Source organism: Euprymna scolopes, chromosome 3 (genome assembly GCF_053919585.1).
Source record: "Euprymna scolopes isolate OS-2025 chromosome 3, ASM5391958v1, whole genome shotgun sequence".
Taxonomy (NCBI): Eukaryota; Metazoa; Mollusca; class Cephalopoda; order Sepiida; family Sepiolidae; genus Euprymna; species Euprymna scolopes.
In genome coordinates, this window is record NC_136484.1 from 90097674 (window position 1) to 90119253 (window position 21580).

The window sequence follows — 21580 nt, forward strand, 5'->3', positions numbered from 1 at the left end:
TAATGAGAAATCAGTGGCAGACGACTGTTGCGACAACACAAATTAATTTGCAAATGTTGTCGAAAGAGGTGGAGAGTATTGGAAATCTGGGAAGACTTGTTTATACTTAGACTCGAAGAAAGAGGACTAGGAATTTGGGGAGGCTTTTTGGCACCTAAATTCCAGTGAAGACAAACGGTTGCCGCCAATGAGAAATCAATAGTAAGCGGCTGTTACGGTAACGCAAATTTATCTGCAATGGTTATTAAAAGAGGTGGAGAGTACTGGAAATCTGAGGAGACTTGTTGTCACTCAGACTCCAGAGAACGCCACAAATTGTTCTCAAAGAGAAATCTTTGATAATGGCTTATATGACTACTCCTAGTGAGTAAATAATAATAATAATAATAATAATAATAATGATAATTTTTGAAATTATTGTAATAAAAAATGCTCCCATTCATTCCAAACAGATGGTTAGTCTAGATGTAGTAAGTCTATTCATAAAAATACCCGCTGACGAGATTGACTGTGGTATGGGATAAGTTGACTTCAGATACTTTGCTGAAGAAATGCATTTGCATCCCAATTGACAGTATAATGGTGATGTTGACTTTCTGTGTAGAAACCACATACGTTATGATATATACCGGCAAGAGAAAGGTCTAGCGATGGGATTACCATTGTCTCCAGTACCATCCAATGTATACATGGAACACTTTGAGAAAATAGCATTAGGATCAACACCACTAAAACCAAAAATATGGCTGCAGTGTGTGGATGACACCTTCATACTATGGTCTCATCAGAAAGATGTTTAAACGTCTGGGTCATGTGAACTCTATCCGTCCATCTATACAGTTCGTAGTGGAAAAGAAACATAATAACAAATTATCTTTCCTAGATGTAGTATGTTGACACACTGGTTTTAGCCAGATCACCGAAGTTAAGCAACGTTGAGCCTGGCCAGTACCAGATGGGTGACCATTTGGGAAGGTGAGGCGCTGTATGTACCTTCTTGGAAGGTTGGGCGTGGGGCCAGCACCCTCACCTCGTAAAAAGAACTCAGTCGCTACAAAAGCATCTACAAAGTTGTAGATGGCCTATGCCCCTTAGGGACTCAAGGCTATGGTGGATGGTGGCTTCCTAGATGTACTTATAACATATTGGCTAGGGATTTATGCTATCTGCATGATGAGAGTCACCTTTCACTGGTCATTATTTACACTTCAACCCCAACATCCTTATAATGTAAAGAATGGAATCGTCTGTTGCCTATAACACCGAGCACCAAAGTACGTAGCAACAATATGGACATTTTAAGAGAAACCCTCTACCAAAACAACTATCCAGAGAGCATGACATCAGCTCCAAGAAATTTGAACTAAACACCAAAAGACATCATTACCACAGTTTGTATACCATACATGAAGGACTTCTCAGAAAAAATTAAAAGAATATGTAATCCATTTTACACCAGGACAATATTCAGGAGTGACCCAACTCTCAAAGCATTTTGTGTGAGTTAAGCTCTCTACAGAAAAAAAATCATGGCTAAGAACTGTGTGTATAAGATTCCATGTAAATGTGGAAAATATATACAAAAGTGAGACATGTCGACCGCTTTAGTATGGCTAAAAGAACATTGGAAAGCTGTAATAGTTGGAGATATTGAAAAGTTAGGTATGGCTGACCACGTACGGAGAGAAAGGAAAAACCATATACTCTTACGGGACGAAGTAAAAATTATAGACAAAGAAGAATGATGGCGGGTTAACACGACCCATAAAAGCAGCACATATGCTGGGTGACGATCAACTACTAAGTAGACCTAGTATAGAATTTAATACAATATCTGAACAATTAATAATAAAATATAAATTTAAAAATGTGTGTATATATATATATATATATATATATATATATATATATATATATATATATATATATATATATAGTTAGTTAGTAATAAGTATCGATCTATAGTGATAAGTAGTAAGATTGTACATCTAAAAACAAGAATAGAGAACAGTAGTCCAAAGAATCCAAATAAGATGAATAATAAATCGTTATCTCAAAAATTCAGAAACATGGTAATCTGAATAATCCCAATAATACAAAATACATAACATAAATTTTACAAAATGCAAGTTACTCTTCTACTTACCTGGATAAGTTTTTTGTTTGTGCTTTAACTTTTTTTGCTGTCTAATACACAGCTAGTTTCATCTCTATTAAGTTAGAATGAGAAAAAACATGGACAAGATTAGACAATCATGTTGAATATCGATAATCGCTAAAAAATCGAAAGCTAAATTAGAACCACAACTAAAAACTGCCACGAATCGTGCGGAAGTGTAATGTTTAACCGAACTGTGTATTTTTATTACCAGAATTTGTGTGTAATTTTCAACGATTAACAAAATATTAAAATACCTGATTTGTTTACAAAGAATCCAAAATGCATTCCGGTAGATTTGATTTCATAATTAATTCTTTTTGCTTTAATAAGATTTTTAAACTTTCGTTTTATTTTTGCTATTTCTTTTTTTTTTATTTCAATAAATAATATTCTATATTATTTATAAAAATTACCAAAAAATAAATAATAATCTAATGTGTAATTAAGTTACGTGAATGAGAGAAATTTACACACACGTGAAATATTCACATAATTTGATAAACATAGTGATTATTAATAGAAAATCACTTCCATATAAAAACCACAACCGTAAAAAGATGATAGAAAAAACAAAACTTTTTCCATATATATTTATGTATAGGTATATATTTTTGTTTTAAAAATTTGGCTACCAAACTCCTCCTAGAGTTTTTAATCTGCAGATATGAAACTTCATACATAGGGTACTCAAACCATGCTAAACTTTATATTTGGGTTTTAGCCCGGGAAAATCGGTACAAAAGTGAAAATTAAAAAACAAAATGAAATTTGCCGGGTGATTGTCGAACGCTGGCATTACGAATATGCATGCATAACGTAGTAGCTATTGTAAGATTTTTTATCTCAACTGCTTTTCGATCCATGAAAGTTGCAAAATAAGACAACAAAGCCTACCTTAAAATTCAATACAAATTTTATTAGATCCTCTGTTGCAAAAAGGAATGCCCGTTTTTACCTCTGTAAACAGAGCTGTTGACAACCTCAAAGGGCGATAGTCTTTCATCTCCAACAAGAACTGGAAGCAGGTTTTTTTTTTCATGGAAGTCACCACTTATCAAGGCCCAGAAGCCACTCGGGGATAAGGGTTATTTTGTGTACTGTAATCAATGGGATAGTGTTGCAGTATTCATTAGTATTGGAGATTTGATAAAGTGTTATTACTTAAGGGGGCGGTTCATCCGGAATTTGTTTATGTTGGACTTGAAATCATCCATGTTGTGATCAGAAGGGAAACAGGCAAGCGGTACAGAGTTTCACAGGCGTGCAGTTCTAAGAAAGAAGCTTTGTTCATGGAATCTACGTTTTGATTTAGGCACAGATAAAGAGTGGGGAAAATTACTGACAGTGGTTTCAGCTAGACGGATGTTTATCATGAAAGATTGGCTAGGGGGACCAGAGATTGGAGCTCAGACAATCACTTGCCATGGAAATAAGAATAAAACAAAGATAGGCTTGCAACGTCTCTTCTGTGGGAGAGAGGTTGCAGGGAAGAGAAAAGGGCATCCCCCACTAAACCACAAAGTCTATTTTGAACTCTGTCAAAGCAGGATAGGCTGTTTTTAGCAGCTCCTGCCCAGATATGGCAACAGTATTCCATCCTTGGACGTACTTTTATATAGATAGAGAATTGTATCAGTAGTGAGATATCTTCTGGAGCGGTAGAAGGATCCCACCATTTTTCCAGCTGCCTTGGCAACAGACTTGAATTATGTGTTCCATTTCAGATCAGGAGTAAAAGTCAAACCCAGAAGTTTGTCAAAACATGGGCCTCCCTTAGACGAGAGCCATCCATTTCAAATGATGCCAGATGGGGATCAGAGCATTGATGATGTACACATAGAAGCTTGGCTTTAGATGCATTAAAGGTAACCAGCCACGTCTTCCCCCACTGTATCACGCGCTCAAGATCAGAGGAGAGAGAATTAGAGAGAACTTTGTCATTTACGGCCTTTGATGTGTTGCTGTAGATGGTCGTGTCATCAGCATAGATGTCAACGAATGATTTAAGTATGTGTTTTGGGAGATCATTGATGTATATTAGGAAGAGAGTTGGGCCCAGGATAGACCCCTGAGGGACTCCAGCATTAATACTGCGGGCCTCTGATTTTTGCCCATCAACCACTACTCTTATGAGCCTATCAGAGAGAAATGATTTAATGATAGAGAAAATATTTCCAGTTATACCGTAGCTGGAAATCTTGTGAAGTAGGCCTTTATGCCATACCTTATCGAGGCCCTTTGATATCTCAAGAGCAATTGCCCTAGAAATGAAGCCTTTGTCGAAAGATTCGCTAATCCTATGACATATAACCGTTAGCACATCTGCTGTAGATTTTGCAGAATGGAAACCATATTGCGTGTCACTAAGAAGGTTATTTCTGCTGAGGTGGTTGACTATTTCTCTATTTAATATGGACTCCAGCAACTTACTCAGGACACACAGGAGACTTATTGGCCTGTACTGAGAGGGAGACGACTTATCACCTGAATTCTTAAATACAGGGCATACTGATGAGGTTTTCCAGGGTATGGGAAAGCACTTCTCCTTAAGGCAACACTTAAACAGTTTTGTAAGTATGGGGGCCAGTTCAGGTTGAAGCTTTTCAACACTATAATTGGGATGCCGTCAGGGCCAGTTGCTTTACTGGAATCAAGGTTCTTGATTAGCTTGGCGATCTCACGCATGGATATTTGTATGTTGCTTTGCGTGTTGTGTGTTATAGGAGGAAATACAGGGAGTTGATGGCCTTCGTTGCATAGGGTAGAATTAGCTGCAAAGTTCTTGGCAAATAGTTTGGCCTTGTCTGATGCTGACGAGATTACCTCTTGTCCATTGATAATGGTTGGGATAGAATGCACGCTTCTGTTTAGGATCCTATTTGTTATTTGCCAAAACTGGTGGGAACCAAGCCGCTGATCACCTACTTTGGATTTAACAGACTGAGCATATAACTCTCTTGCATTTTTTATTACTCTTTTACAGTGGTTACTGGCGTTCCTGAGAGCAGCTTTAATCTTAGTGCATCTATTACGTTGGTAGCTATGGAAAAAGTGATTTGTGTGCGCGATGGCAGCAGCACATTCTGGGGAGAACCATGGCTGGCTGTTAGGTTTTTGTTGGAATTTTTTGGATTGTATGAATCGGTCTATGCCTACAATTAATCATTCGGTCAGGTCTGATACTATAAAGGACACATCCTTTTTAAACATGGAATGCAGAGGTAGATCAGATATGAATGTACGGAAGCTATCCCAGTCAGTCATAGAGTATCGGTATACAGTATGGTGGAGAGGTACGTCTGAAGACTTATTACATTTCATTTTTATTTTAACTGATATAATGGCGTGGTTGGAGGATCCCAGAGGAGATAGAACGGAACATGAACATAGCTCAGGAGAAGTCGTGAGGAAAAGGTCTAGAAGGTTTGCATACTGACCGGTAGTATTGGGCACATGGGTGGGTTTGCGAACAATCTGAGTGAGGTCATAGGCAATGGCAAAATCATGACAAAACCTCCCCTCATCATCTGTCTCATTTGAGTGGGTCAGCCATTTCATGTTATGGACATTGAAGACACCGCAAATGTGAATGTTAGCCAAGGGATGTGCAGACAGAATGTGGTCTATTTTCTCAGATATACTCTTAAAGATAGTAACTCCGCTGTTGTTGGAGCAATAGAGGGCAAATATAAATACAGTGGTGTAAGCAAGTGCAACCCGGAAGCACATATAAGGTAAATTAGGGTCTTCTCTGGAGATATCCCTGCCACACGGGAAGCCATCTTTAATGTAGGCACATATTCCATGCCCATGGCGATCTTGGGGGTCAGATTTAGATAATTATGAACTCATCTAAAGAAGTGATTAGCCCTATGCCAGTTTTGCTTAGAAAGAATATGTCCACTTTTGTCTCCTGTAATTGGGTTTCAACCTCTGGAAGGTTGGAATGTAGACCCCTGATGTTGGAGAAGGAGACATGGTAGTAGGGGTCTATGTTGGATGATGGCGTTCTATGTTTATTTGTGTTTTTTTTTGGGGGGGAGATATTTCATGTTGAGGTTTTGGGATTTGTGGAACAAGTCGGCATACTACTTGATTAGAGCAGGAGAGAGAGGGAAGTAAGAGAGAAAAGGACAGGAATTTTGCCTCCTGATGTAAAAGATTCAGGTCTCAAAAAGAGGCACGCAATGCTAAAAGCCCGTCAAGGCAAACCTCGCAGCAATACAATCAACTAATTTGATTGGTCTAAAACAAATACAATGGGAGACATGATGTGATTGTCAAATTTCTAACACACTGCCAAGGAACAGTGGAAAAAATAATGATTATTCGTTACTTTTTTATTAGAATATGCGGTAATTTTAAACTGCCATTAAAACAGAGGTTGTCCCAAACGGATTAACTTTAATATAATTAATTTTTCATTTTAGAGTTGTAATGAATGAATTTAAAAACTTTCAATAAGAGACAGGTAACAAGAGTTGTCCCGAGTGACTTTAATATAGTTAATTTTATATTATTCAATTAAAATAAGTGTGTCTGCCGCTGAATGAATTTGTACAAAATATATAGATTGTCTAGATTGTCTAGATCAGCTATTAACCACAAGAAAGAAAGTGACTACATCTTAAATCAATTAACTGCAAATACTGATTTTAAGATTCAATGAGATACTTTATTTGAACAATATTACCATCACTATTATGAGTGAGAAAAAAATCTTCACTTAGGAAGAAAAGGAATAAAGGAATGAGAAATACTGATACAAGAGAAACCCAAATTGATTCTCCCACAATTTAGCAAGAAACTATTTTTATTTTTTAAATTATCTCCCTTTATTATTTTTTTTAAATTAAGAAGGCTACCATTTTAGCTAGAACAATAATAAAACGGGGGTCAGCAGTTAGGAAATTAGAATAAAACAGCATGAAATTTGAATTTTATTGTGACATTTTATTCACACAATTCGGACAAACCCACTCTCCCATGGTGTCCTGCTGATTAACACCAATGTAAGTAAAATGATACCAATTATGACATGAGTCACAGCACACCATGGGTGATGATCCGTCATTAGTGACTGAACAAGCAGGGCCTAAGAAGGAACCCCCTTTCTGAATAAATTCTGCTGGGACACCCTTTACTTCCAAGTGGATTTGCTCATACCCGTTTCTCAATATGCAAGCTGAGCGAACTTTATCGTCACTACCAACTATCAGTCTAAGTATTTTACCTAAACTCCAATAAGGTCGAGATTTATTCGGGGATTTAACAAGCACCATCTCGCCTACAGAAACTTTTGGGAGGAAGTCGTCCCTTATGTTGGCATCGACTTCCCTAAGTGGCAGCAAGTAGTCATTATGTGAGATACTTTTGTATTTATTAATAAATTCGTCCTGGCACAAAGGAACGCAGCAGTGCCTTTCTATTGGGAAGGTCAGGGCACAACTCCTCCAAACTGTATCAAGTGGGAATAATAGCCTGTTTGCAAAAAATGGTTAGGAGTCAGAATATCAAGACCTGTATCCGATGCTTGATATAAACATGAGTGGCCTATCATTTACAGCCTTTAGCGCATTTGAGAGGGTGGTTAGCAATTCGAAATAATCGACCTTCCTCCTACCCAAAAATTTTGTCAAACACTGTTTAACAGTATTAATCAGCCTTTCCCATGCCACCCCCCTGCCAAGCCAAATAAAGTGCGATAATAAGGTGATTAATTGAAGTAGACTTAAAGTGTTCTTTAAAGTCGTCGGAGATGAATGTCTGATAATATAATGCCCGACACTAAGAATGACTTGGCATTATAAGAATACACTGTGTAAATTGGTGAACCTGATAAAGGCTAACAGGAATGAACGTGTGTTCATGTCTGGTAGAAATTCCAGATGGATAGCACACAAGCTCATACATGTAAATAATAGAAGGTACATTTTTATGTCTCATTCATTGCATTTAATAAAAACTGTCCAGTAAAATCCACACCCACCTGTTTGAAGGTGGGGGGGAACAAAATTTATCCTATGAGAGGGTAGCGGAGACCCTGATGGGGCCTTGTAGGGTAGAGAATTTATTCTCTTGCATATAATACAACTGCAAAGAAATGTTTTTATCGCTTGTCTCCCCTGAGGGATCAAAAACCAAATAATCTTAACTTGCTGAGGGTTGCAAATTGTGCACTTAATTAATGATCAGTTTAGTCAGGTATTGATTCTTTCCTAAAAGAGTAGGGAATTTCACCTCGAAAAGAAGAACTTTGGAGTTCTGAATGCATCCTTTTGTCCATATCAGACCATCCTTATCTAGGAATAAGCCAAGAGTAGTTACCCTTGGAGGAGCAACCTTATTTGAAGGTTGTTTTAGATAATCCACTTCAAAGCTTTGCTTTGCATGCAAGAAAAGAGCAACAATTTAGCTCTTTTATAGGAGTCAGTATTTTGGTGCCATAACTTATCACCAAATCTCAAAACCTTCACTAAGACATTAATCGCCTTAAATAATGTAGAGAAATTAGATATTTTTAAAGGAAAGTTCTCGTCCCAATTGACTTCCTCTGAGAACATGCAGGAAACGATTTTTCTGTTGTTGGCGTTAACGTAGGGTAAGGAAGAGATGGGCCAGTTGATACTATCTTAGTTAAGCCAATCTGGTCCATATGCTCAGAAATTGAACACTTGTATGAACTTAGAGGTAATAATGCCTCTGGTTAAAAGAGTCGCTGGATTATCTGGCAAAGGCACGTATTTGAATTTAGGGAGAACCCCAAATTTAAGGTTAATCTCCTCTAAGAATTTATTTATATTCGATATACGGTTTTCTACAAAAAGATTTGTTTTTATCCCTTCCCATTTGATACCCAGGACAGGACTACTTGTGCATCAAACACAAGAAAAAGAGCCTGGATATTTATTAGAGCCTTTAAGGGCCAGATATCTGGTCATCAATTCCAAGGTAGGGAGTGATTTCCCTTTGATGGAAGCCACTTTTTAGCTTTGGCGAATATCAAGGAACACTGACGCCTTTGTTTGGCATATAAAGAAAATCTATAGGCATGCTTAGATGCATCACAGAAACAAATGATTTCAACCAGGGGAGTCCTCCAGGAGTACATAGCTAGGAAACTCAAAGTTCCATAACCTATTTAATTCTTTGGCATGCAGTAAGGAAACTTTTAGGGATATCTGCTGATCCCAAGATAAACTATTTTTCCACAATTGACTGACAAGAATCTTCCTCTGAATAGTAACAGTGAGAAGCAACGACAATGGATCATATACACTCGAAATCTGTCATAGCATCCAACGTTTAGTTTTGACATTATCGTCTAGAGCTGTGGGAATAAGTTTAAAAGAATCTCGATGAGGGAAATATTGATAACCCAACACCTTTTCATGGGTGGGAAGTGGAGATGTAATAGAATCATCTTCCAACATCATTTTACTTTGCAAGTTTGCACAATTGGAATGCAGGACTGAAGCTCGAACTCTACTTCATTTAACCTGTTATGGACATTGCTATAAACTGAAAGCAAGGAATCACGGTCACAACTAGTAGTGACCAAATTGTCAACATAAAACTTGTTGGAAATTTTATAATTTTATAAGAGGCCAAATCAGCCTTATATTTTTCAGCATGAAATTTAAGAATAAAACCCAAAATAAAAGGACTGTCATTAAAGCCAAATATAATAGTATTGTATCTGAAAGTGTACAAGAAAAAAAAACAAAATGTATTCTTATCTTGAATAGATTTTGTGAAACCTATTCATGTGAAATTTCAGCTTCAGGTCGCTTGCAAATAAAGCAGAAAATAGAAAGGGTTTTTAAAACCCAATTTAAGGGAGAAATTAACTTCCTGAAGTTTCAAATAATTACACCTAATAAGAATGTTTACATGCATCTCAACCATCCCTGACTTTAATTTTTTTCTGGGACTTAATTGGTTTAAGACTGCCTGTGAAAATAATAACCTTTGACTGCCCATATCTAACAGGCAGTAGAAATAGACTGGATAGCCCTTTAGCCTCATGGAGATTTTAATTACAGAAAAAATAAAATTTTCCTGTCTTGTTAAAGAGGTACGTCCCTGGACACATAATAGAATAGTGGTTCTTAAGTCCACAAACAGTACAAGGATAAGGAAAACCCTTAACACCCTTCCTTGCAATTAATTTTGAAGTGCCCACCAAGATACCTGACAACGAACTGAAAGCAGGTTTATTTGTTTTCAAATATATGAGTTTGCAGCCGTTTAAAGGAGGTCGATATGATGCCTTCTGATGTAAAAGATTCAGTTCTTGCATTGCGACTATATTACGGAAGTTCATAATTAATGTTCATGTAAGGAAAAGTCTTTGATAACAGATTGACAATTCAGACCTAAAATTCGCTGGCGAACGTAAATAATAATTATTGAGCCTAATTATTTATATTAATTAAATAAAAGTCTCAAGGAGAAGAACAGGAAGAGACGCTCAATGATCCTCATTCAGAGTGTTCTAGTCCTTGGCTCTTTCTTGTGGAACTCGGTTCCATCCATTTTGTATGGCTGCTTGAGTAGAACTGGGCAAGAAAAGGCATGCAATGCCAAAAGCCCGCCAAGGTGACCCTCGCAGCAATACAATCGACTAATTTGATTGATCTAAAACAAATACAATGGGAGACATAATGTAATTGTCAAATTTCTAACACTATTGGTTCATGTTTTAATTTTTAGCTTTGCAGCAAACATGTCTTAATAGCTCAGTCAATAACAAGAGGACAAAATAAATTGTAAGTTAAATGTTTTGGTTTCGGTTCTCGGTGGTGGTACACAAGTCATTTTTTTCTTTTAACTTTTTAAATCATTACTATATATTGGGTCTAATATAATCTATAATATAAATCTCACTTATCTGTTCAAATGTATGTATGTATGTATGTATGTATGTATGTATGTATGTATATCTGCCTAAAACTTTTGACAGAAGCGACAGATTTTCAAGAGATTGGTATCGTTTTGAAGCTCGAGTATGAGTTCGAGCCTACCTACCTATAACCACTTTTGTTTTTTCTTTTGCTCAACACACACCTCCAAACACCCGGGCAACGCCGGGCACCCAAGCTAGTCTATATATATAAAGGGCAAAATGTGTGTGTGTGTTTGTATGTCTTGCAAAAACTTCTGACAGACACGTCAGAACATGATGAAACCAGTATCGTTTTACACCTCAATCCTTCAGACGACAAATATCGAAAAATTGGTCAAAAACATTAATTCCTTCACCCTCAACTTAGTCGTTTTATACAGGAGGGGTCGCTTTTTTTCGCCGACATTTTAGCAAGTCATCATCACTGTTGCATTCACTATGCTTAATTTAGACGTTCACGACTTCTGGTTTTCTCATGGATGCTACAGCAAACACGTCACATTTTTTTTACCTTCTTTTCCTCCTACGTGTTATTGGTTCGAGCCTGCCTGCCTGCTACTACTCTTTTTTTAACGCCTCTCTTTACCCAAACTGACTACTGTTGTTTTGATCCCACCTTGCTATTATCACTTTTTACCCCCTCCCCTAGATTCCTTACTACACCTCCACACACCCAGATAATGCCGGGTACCCACGTTATATAAAAGGCAAAATGTGTGTGTGTATGTGTGTGTGTGCGTGTGTGTTTGTATGTCTCTCAAAAACTTTTGGCATATGCAACAGATTCTTACAAGATCAGTATAGTTTTGAAGCTCGATTCTTCGGACGACAAATACCAAAAAATTGGCCAAAAACATTCATTCCTTCACCCTCAACTGGGCAGTTTTCTTTTTATGTCGATATTTTCACAAGTCATTGTCTCTGTTAGATTGACTATGCTTAATTCAAATGCTCTTGATTTCCGCTTGCGTCAGAATGTTACGTCTATTTATTTTTTTCCTCCTTTGCGTTACGGGTTCGAGCCTGCCTGCCTACTACCACTTTTTTTTTTTTAACAACACCTCTCTCCACCCAAACTGCATAATGTTGTTTTAATTCCTCTCGTGATGTGACAATCATGATAGGTGCATCGATAAGACCGTTTTCTTTTTTTCCCCTCCCTTTCCTTCTACATGTTATGGATTCGAGCCTTTTTTTTTTTTACTTGGGAGTCACCACTTATCAGAGCCCAGGGGCCACTGGAGGATGAGGATTATTGGGTATACATTTGTCATTATGATTTTAGTGTAGTAAACATTAGTGGGAATTTTATAACTTGGATTACATAGGAGGGGGGGTCAATAAAAACTTGTTCATGTTGGACTTGAAGACAATCAGATTGTAGTTAGCTGGAAAGCAGGCAAACGGAATAAAGTTCCATAGGCGAGCAGTTCTAAGAAAGAAGCCCTGTTCAGGTGTAGGCACAGATAAAGAGTGTGGGAAATTGTTGATAGTGGTTCTGGCTAGACGAGTGTTTTTCGTGAAATCTGGCGAGGGGGGAACCATAGATGGAAGTTCAGATGAGCACCTGCCATGAAAGTAACGATAAAGCAGAGACAGGCTTGCTACGTCTCTTCTGTGAGAAAGAGGTTGCAGGGAAGAGAAAAGGGCATCCCCCACTAAGCCACAAAGTCTATTTGAACTCTGTCAAGACAGGATAAGCTGCTTCTAGCAGCTCCTGCCAAGATGTGGCAGCAGTACTCCATCGTTGGCCGAACCTGGCTTTTATATAGGTAGAGAATTGCATCAGGAGTGAGATATCTACTCGAGCGGTAGAAGGATCTGACCATTTTTCCAGCGACTTTGGCAATGGATTTGATATACGTATTCCATTTCAGATCGGGAGTAAAGGTAAAGCTAAGAAGCTTGTCAAAATATAAGGCCTTCCCAAGACAAGAGCCATTCATTTTGATTGATAGCAGCTGGATAGCAGAACATTGATCATGCAAGGTAGAAGCTTGGTTTTAGATGCAGTAAAAGTAACCAGCCACTTTTTCCCCATTGTACCATGTGCTCAGAGAGAACTTGGTCGTTTACAGTCTTCAAAGTGCTACCATAGATGTTAGTGTCATCAGCATAAATGTCTATGAATGATCTAAGGATGTGGTTTGGAAGATCATTGATGTAGAGCAGGAAGAGAGTTGGACCCAGGATGGACCCCTGAGGTTCTCCAGCATTAATACTGAGAGCTTCTGATTTCTGCCCATCCACCACTATTTTTAAGAACCTATCAGAGAGAAATGATTTAGTAATTGAGACACATTTCCAGCTATACCATGACTGGAGATCTTGTGAGGTAGACCTTTATGTCATACCTTATCAAAGGCCTTTCATATGTCAAGAGTAATTGCTCTTGAGATGAAGCCTCCATCGAGGGATTCGCCAATCCTATGAGATATAACTGTAAGCAAGTCTGCTCTAGATCTATCAGAACGGAAACCATATTGCATGTCACTAAGAAGGTTATTTTTGCTGAGATGGTTGATTACTTCTCTATTTAACACAGATTCCAGCAGCTACTCATGATGCATAGGAGACTTATTGGTCTGTTCTGAGAGGGAGATAAGCGATCACCTGAATTCTTAAATACAGGGTCTACTGATGAGATTTTCCAAGGTGTTGGGAAGCATTTCTCCTTAAGACAACGTTTAAATAACTTTATAAGTATGGGCACTAGTTCCGGTTGAAGCCTTTTGAGCACTGTAATTGGAATGCCGTCAGGGCCAGTTGCCTTACTTGAATCAAGGTTTTTGATTAGCTTGACAACATCATGTAAAGATATTTGTATGTCATATAGCATGTTTTCTGATATACAAGGAAATACTGAGGGTTGGCAGCCTTGGTTGTAAAGAGTAGAATTAGCTGCCAAGTTCTTGGCAAAGAGATTGGCTTTGTCTGATGCTGACGAGATTACCTCAGGTCCATCAATGTTGGGATAGAGCACCTTGGACTGAGCATACAACTCTCACGCCTTCTTTATTACTTTTTACTGTGATTGTGAAAGCGGCTTTAGTCTCAGTACATCTATTACGTTGGAAGCAATATAAAAAAATTATTTCTGTGTGCAAATGCAGCAGCACATTCTGGGGAGAACCACGGCTGGCTGTGAGGTTTTTGCTGGAACTTTTTTGAGGGTTTTGCTAAATAAACACCCTTAAACACACCCGGGCAAAGCCGAGCAAAGCCGGGCAAAGCCGGGCACCCAGGCTAGTCTTCTATATATATAAAAGGCAAAATGTGTGTGTGTGTGTTTGTATATCTACCAAAACTTTTCAACAGACGCACAGAACACTAACAAAATACATGTCAGTTGAAATCTTGGACGACAAATATCCAAAAATTGACCAAAAACATTAATTCCCTGACCGTCAACTGGGCCGTTTTTTACAAGGAGGAGTCACTTTTTTCGCTGACAATTTTGCAAAGTCATTCATGCTTTGCAATGACTAAGTTCCACTTGACCAGCAGAAGTCATGGTGGCTATGGTGATTAAACCGTTATATATATATATATATATATATATACTAGCATGGGTGCCCGGCATTGCCCGGGTGTTTGGATGTGTATGTTAAGCAAAGAAAAAAAAAAGTGTTAATAGGAAGGCAAGCTCGAACCTGTACTGCAAAGTAGGAAAAGAATGGGAAAAAAACGTGACGTCTTTGCTGTTACGACCACCGACAAACCAGAAGTGACGTAGGTTTAAATTAAGGCTAAAGAATCGAAAGGAGAGGATGACTTTCAAAAATATTGGCGAAAAAAGCGACCCACCCCCTTGTAGAAAAGTGGCCAGTTGAAGGTGAAGATATTAATGTTTTTAACCAATTTTTCGATATTTGTCGTATGAAAGGTCGACGTTCAAAACGATATTGATCTTGGTAAAATCCGTCGCTTCTGTCAAAAGTTTTAAGCAGACATCCAAACATACATGCATACATACATTTATATATCATTACAAAAAATTTTTCGACCCAAACTGATTAAAAAGCTTTCCCTATCTCTGAATACCCTTTATGTCAAATTTAAAATGTTTAGACCAGAAATTGTCTGAGTAATTTGGTAGAGACCACAGAGGTCAAATTTTTTTTAACTTTGACCCCTATTATGACCCCTTAATATTTATTGTTTTGGGCTCAAATCAAGTTATTAAGATCCATGTCCAAGGAACCTATATCTAAAATTTCAAGTCTTTAGACCCGGAGGAGTTTTGTAGAGGTCTCATTGGTCAAATCGTTGAACTTTGACCCCTTAATAGCCAAATTTCTTGCCGAAAGCCGATCACAAAGATTTTCCCAAATCTCAGTACCCTGCGGGTCATATTTCGAGTCTGTAGATTAAAAATTGACAGAGTTATTCCGTAGGGAAATGTACACACACACAGACACACACACAAACATGTTAATTTTATAAATATATAGATATATATGTATGGTTGTATATATATATATAAAATAAATAAATTTACTTCTTCACTGTCTGTTCAAATTTAAATATATATATATATTTAAATATATATATATATATATATTTAAATATATATATATATATATATATATATATATATATATATATATATATATATATATATATAAAAGTGAACGTGTATGTGTGTCTGCCTGTCTGTGTGTCTGTGTACATTTCCCTACGCAATAACTCTGTCAATTTTTAGTCTACAGACTCGAAATTTATATAGAGTGTACTGCGATTTGGGAAAATCTATGTGACAGAAATTTGGCTGTTAAGGGGTCAAAGTCCAACGATTTGACCTTTGAGAACTCTACCAAACTCCTCCGACAATTTTGGGTTTAAACACTTGAAATTTTAGATATAGATTCCTTGAACATGGATCTAACTTAATAACTTGATTTGGGACAGAAACAATAAATGTTAGTGGGTCATAATAGCGGTCAAAGTTTTAAAAAATTAACCGTTTTTTTTGTTTTTGTTTTTTTTTTGCTCAACATACACCTGCAAACCCTCCGCAACCCATGCTAGTAATCCTATAAATTCGTTTTTCTTTTGTGTGTATTGATATTCATATTTAGAGCCCTTTTTTCTATTAGTATTTATTTGCTTTCCCACCAAAGCAAAATGTGACACGAGGTCGGTTTTAATGTGGAGTTAAACCAGCTCCCTGAAAAAAAGGCAAAACGGGCACTCTGGTTTGGACCAAAAATAATATTTGTCCCAGTATAGAGGGTTTCCCTTCCATTCAACGGAAAAAATTACCTTAAGTGCGGCATCTGCAGAACAGTGAAGGCCAAGAACAACAGAAAAAAGGAAACCCTCTTTTCTATTTATTTAAAAACAAAATACAATTTTCTTATATATGGGGTCTGGAATTGCATTCACTAGCAAAATATCTAGCTAATTTGCATATTCTTTTAAACATTCATTTTAATTAATTCTCTATTAGTTGCTTCGATTTTCTAATGGGATAATCATCTTTAGTTAACTATTACCTGTAATTATATTCATGCAGATATTCTACATGATTTATACTTGCATAATATTTGCGGTAAAAAGTTTATAGTAAACACAAAATTGTTTCCATATATATTTATGTATACGTATGAGGGGCGTGCAATAAGCAATGCCCCTGAACCACTTCCCATAGGAGTAGAGCAACGAAACTTGGCACAGTTATTAGTCTTTTTCTACATATGAACAACCCAGAGTTATGCATTTCTCCCATCGTTTGATGCAGCTCTGGAGACCGTTTTTGTAGAACACCCCAGGTTGGTCCTCCAACAACAACGTGACTTTAGAAATCAAGGCTGCATCATCTGGGAAACGCTTTCCTTTCAAAAACAAGTTCATAGCCGGGAAGAGGTGAAATTCAGAGGGTGCAAGGTCAGGAGAGTAGGGAGGATGGGGAGGGTTTCATAACCACATGCCCGTGCTTCTGATCTGGTGACATGCGAGTTGTGGACCGGAGCATTGTCCTGCAGAGGAGGGTACCTTTGCTGATCTTGCCTTGCCTCGCCTCTTGATTTTGATAGCTTCCCTTAATTTCCTTAAAAGTGAAGCATAATAGGCTCCTGTAATTGTGGTACCCTTTGCCAGGAAATCTGTCATCACTACTCCGTCCTGGTCCCAGAAGACTGTGAGCATGACCTTGCCAGCAGAGGGCTGCACCCTTGACTTCTATCTATAAAAGTGAAAATGTCTGTCTGTCTTTTTTCTATGGTAGTTAAGGAAGACCATTATACAGAAAGGAATTACTTTAAATATTCACACTTTTTAATATATACATATATGTACATAACCTTATGAACAGTACATAGGGCCCAAGCAAAGCCGCACGGAACTGCTAGTATATATATATATATATATATATATATATATAAAAGTGAACGCATCTGTGTGTGTGTCTGTTTGTGTGTGTGTGTGTGTCTGTATACATTTTCCAATGCAATAACTCTCTCAATTTTAAGTTTACAGACTCGAAATTTGATATACAGGGTACTGAGATTTGGGAAAATCTGTGTGATCGGTTTTCGGCCAGACATTTGGCTGTAAAGAGGTCAAAGTTCAACGATTTGACCTTTGAGAACTCTACCAAACTCCTCTGACAATTTTGGATCTAAACACTTGAAATTTTAGATATAGGTTCCTTGAACATGGATCTAGGGCAAGCCTTTTAATCAGTTTGGGTCTAAAATTTTTAGTTACCAATATATAAATATATGTTTGCATGTCTGCCTAAAACTTTTGACAGAGGCGATGGATTTTACTAAGATCAATATCGTTTTGAAGTTCGACTTTTCAGACGACAAATATCGAAAAATTGGCTAAAAACATTAATACCTTCATCTTCAACTGGGCACATTTCTTCAGGGGAGGGGGCGCTTTGTTCGCCAATATTTTCGAAAGTCATCCACTCCTTTCGATTGTCTAGCCTTAATTTAAACTTACGTCACTTCCGGTTTGTCGATGGCCGTAACAGCAAAGACTTCAGGTTTTTTCTCGTTCTTTTCCTCCTTCGCGGCACTTTTTATTTTTTTTGTTGCTCAACATACACATCTAAACACCCGGGTAATGCCAGGCTGAAGTGCTAGTATATCTATAAAAGTGAAAGTGTCTGTCTGTCTGTCTGTCTGTCAGTGTACATTTCCCTAAGCAATAACTCTCTCAATTTTTAGTCTACAGACTCGAAATTTGATAAGCAGGGTACGGAGATTTGGGAAAATCTTTGTAATACGTTTTCGACCAGAAATTTGTCTGTTAAAGGGTCAAAGTTTAACGATTTGACCTTTGAGAACTCTACCAAACTCTTCTGCCAATTTTGGGTATAAACACTTGAAATTTTAGATATAGGGTTCATAGATATGGTTTCTGACTTAATAACTTTATTTGAGCCCAAAACAATAAATGTTAAGGGGTCATAATAGGGGTGAAAATTAAAAAAAATTGACCTGTGTGGTCTCTACCAAATTACTCAGACAATTTCTGGTCTAAACATTTGAAATTTGACATAAAGGGTATTCAGAGATAGGGCAAGCTTTTTAATCGGTTTTAAAATTTGAGCTACCAATATATAAATGTATGTATGTATGTTTGCATGTCTGCTTAAAACTTTCGACAGAAGCGACGGATTTTTACAAGATCAGTATCGTTTTGAAGTTCGAACCTTCAGATGACAAATGCCGAAAAATTGGCTAAAAAACATTAATTTATTCACCCTCAACTGGGCACTTTTCTACAGGGGGGGGGTCGCTTTTTTCATCGATATTTTCGAAAGTCATTCCATCTTTTCGATTGCCTAGCCTTAATTTAAACCTACATCACTTCCAGTTTGGTGGTGGTCGTAACAGCAAAGACGTCACGTTTTTTCCCGTTCTTTTCCTCCTTTGCGGTACGGGTTCGAGCCTGCCTTTCTACTACCACTTTTTTTTTTTTCTCAACACACACCTCCGGCACCCATGCTATATATATATATATATATATATATATATATATATATATATATATATATATAGTGACCTTGTGTCACATAGTTTTTTTCTTTTTTTTTTGTGAACGATCGATAACTATTATAGTTACATCTAGCCTTCGAGTTCATTGTAATCTATGTTTACATACATATTTTTGGTAAATTAATTTAAATTCAAACCACTGGCACTGGGGATATTTTATTATAGTCAGTAGAGTAAATGTGGTATTGTGGTGATTGTTTCCATAAAAGTGACAAACAAATGGTGAAAGAATGAAAGAGACTTATGCAAATGTGTCAAAATGCGTCTCATTAAACGGAGGGTAGACAAGGGATGACCATCAACACTCCACACTTTTAATGGTCTTGCACCTAATTTGTAAATGAATTATATTGTATTCTTGTTCAGAAGAGAAGAAATCCTTTTCGGTCAAGATAATTCTTATTTTTGTTAGGTTAGGATCAAAACCTAGTATCATTGTAATCTATACGTGCATATCTTTGGTAAATTAAACAATTTTAAGTAAGATCATCCATAGAGTGAATGTGGTATTGTGGTGATTGCTGAAGTGAAATTGATAGACAAATGCTGAAAGAATGTATCAATTCTTGAACGGATGGGCCACAATGCATCTAGTTAAGAACAGGATGGACAAAGGATGACCAACGACTCCTATCCCACACTTGTAATGGCCTTGTGCTTAATGTGGGCATGTATTTATTTTTATTTTTTATTTGCAAATAAATAATTCAAACTGTTCTCGGTCAGAGAATGCCGGGCATCTGAGACGCCCCTCGATGAATTTGATACAGGTTATTTTTATAATCTTGAGGTAAGCGAGGTCATTTTTATTATTAAAGTGAGGTAATTTTTATTATTTAAGTGAGGTAATTTTTATTATTTAAGTGAGGTAATTTTTTTTATTTTTGTTGCAATCCATAGTCCCCCTTATTGTTGGGTGCTGTCTGTATTTGTAAATGGAATTTTATTTTATTTGCAAATAAATAATTCAAAGTCTACTATCTGTTCTATCTTTGATCAAAGGAAAAGAAATCTTTCTAGACTGATGTCATTTTTACCTTAGTCATCATCTAAAGTCTCCCTTTTTGTGGAGTGAGATTTGACCCACATCTAAAATCGCATGTCTTACTTTTCCCTCGTGGGAAAGAAAGTAAATATTGATTAAATTGTCACTTCGCATATTTACTCGCCTTCTACGAAGGCAGAGAAGCGTTTTTTTTTTGTTTTTTTTTTTATGTTAAGAAAATCTAGTTCCATAAAAAGGGGCACTTTGGGTTGAGATAAAAATTAAAATTGCTTCAGTTTAGAAGGAATTCTCCTTCACTCACTAAAATCAAAAAAGATGAAGTGAACGATTTTTTTTTTTTTTTCATTAAAGTCTGTTTACTCGCCAGCAGCGTCCCATTAATGGGACGCTCAAAAATATATAAAAAATTATACATTTACACCTAAAAATATATACATCTACATCTAAGTTTCCCTTAATTCGGCCGTTAATTAAATTAACCACGGCATCAAACAAATATTATGTTTCAATCATTAACTTAATTTAAAATTAGTAAAAAAAAAAAAACCCAAAAAAACAAAACAATTAATGCACACAAAAATGTCCGTACGTGATATTAAATTTCTTACCTGCTTTTTTTGTTTTTGTTTTCTGATAGCATCAAACAAGTACATGTGTGTTAACAATCAGGAAGTATTCCGTGTTCTTTTTTTTTTCTTTTTTTTTTTTTTTTTGTACGAGCGAAGTTTGGAAAGATCCGGGTTAACTGAGCGCGGAATAAAGAAGAGGCCGACACAGCGGTTCGAGTCCAATAAATAGTCAACAAGTGTCCGTCTTGTATAAATGCAAACACTCCTGCTGACTTTTCTGCTTTTCTTCCTTTCTTTCTTTCCTTCTCCTTTTCACGGATTGTTTATTTATCTAGAATACTGAACATTGTTTTTTATAAAGTTAGGGAGACCAATGAAAGTAAAATTTATTTAATGAATATTCTTACTGAAAAATCCCTTTACCCCAATCTCTTTTGCTCCCCCTCTCTTTCTCTCTCTTTCTGTCTCTCTCTCTCTCTCTTTTATCTCTCTCTCTCTCTCTCTCTCTCTCTCTCTCTCTCTCTATATATATATATATATATATATATATATATATATATATATATATATATATATAAATCAAGTTATTAAGTAAGATCCATGTCCAAGGAACCTATATATAAAATCTCAAGGTTTTAGACCCAAAATTGGTGGAGGAGTTCGGTAGAGTTCTCAAAGGTCAAATCGTTGAACTTTAACCCCTTAACAGCCAAGTTTCTGGCCGAAAACGGATTACAAAAATTTTCCAAATCTCAGTACCCTGTATATAAAATTTCAAGTCTGTAGAGTTATTGCATAGGGAAATGTACACAGAGATACACACACAGACACGTTCACTTTTATATATATACTAGATGTTCCGCCCGGCTTTGCTCGGGCCCTATGTACTGTTCATAAGGTTATGTGCATATGTATATATTA

At 36.8% G+C, this 21580-nt stretch overlaps 1 protein-coding gene across 8 annotated transcripts in view; it reads right to left on the reverse strand.

Annotated features, from left to right (window-relative positions):
- LOC145257294 (excitatory amino acid transporter 3-like) overlaps positions 1 to 20996 on the reverse strand; it is a 147595-nt gene extending 126599 nt beyond the window's left edge. For 2 of the 8 annotated variants that reach the window (XM_080115650.1, XM_080115651.1), the window contains exon 1: positions 20699 to 20996. The gene's annotated coding sequence lies outside the window, so the exon portion shown is untranslated. Of the gene's footprint in view, positions 1 to 2146; positions 2211 to 20698 lie in introns of all 8 variants that reach the window. The other 6 variants (XM_080115652.1, XM_080115653.1, XM_080115654.1 and 3 more) reach the window with 6 other exon arrangements.
- Positions 20997 to 21580: the final 584 nt, after the last annotated feature.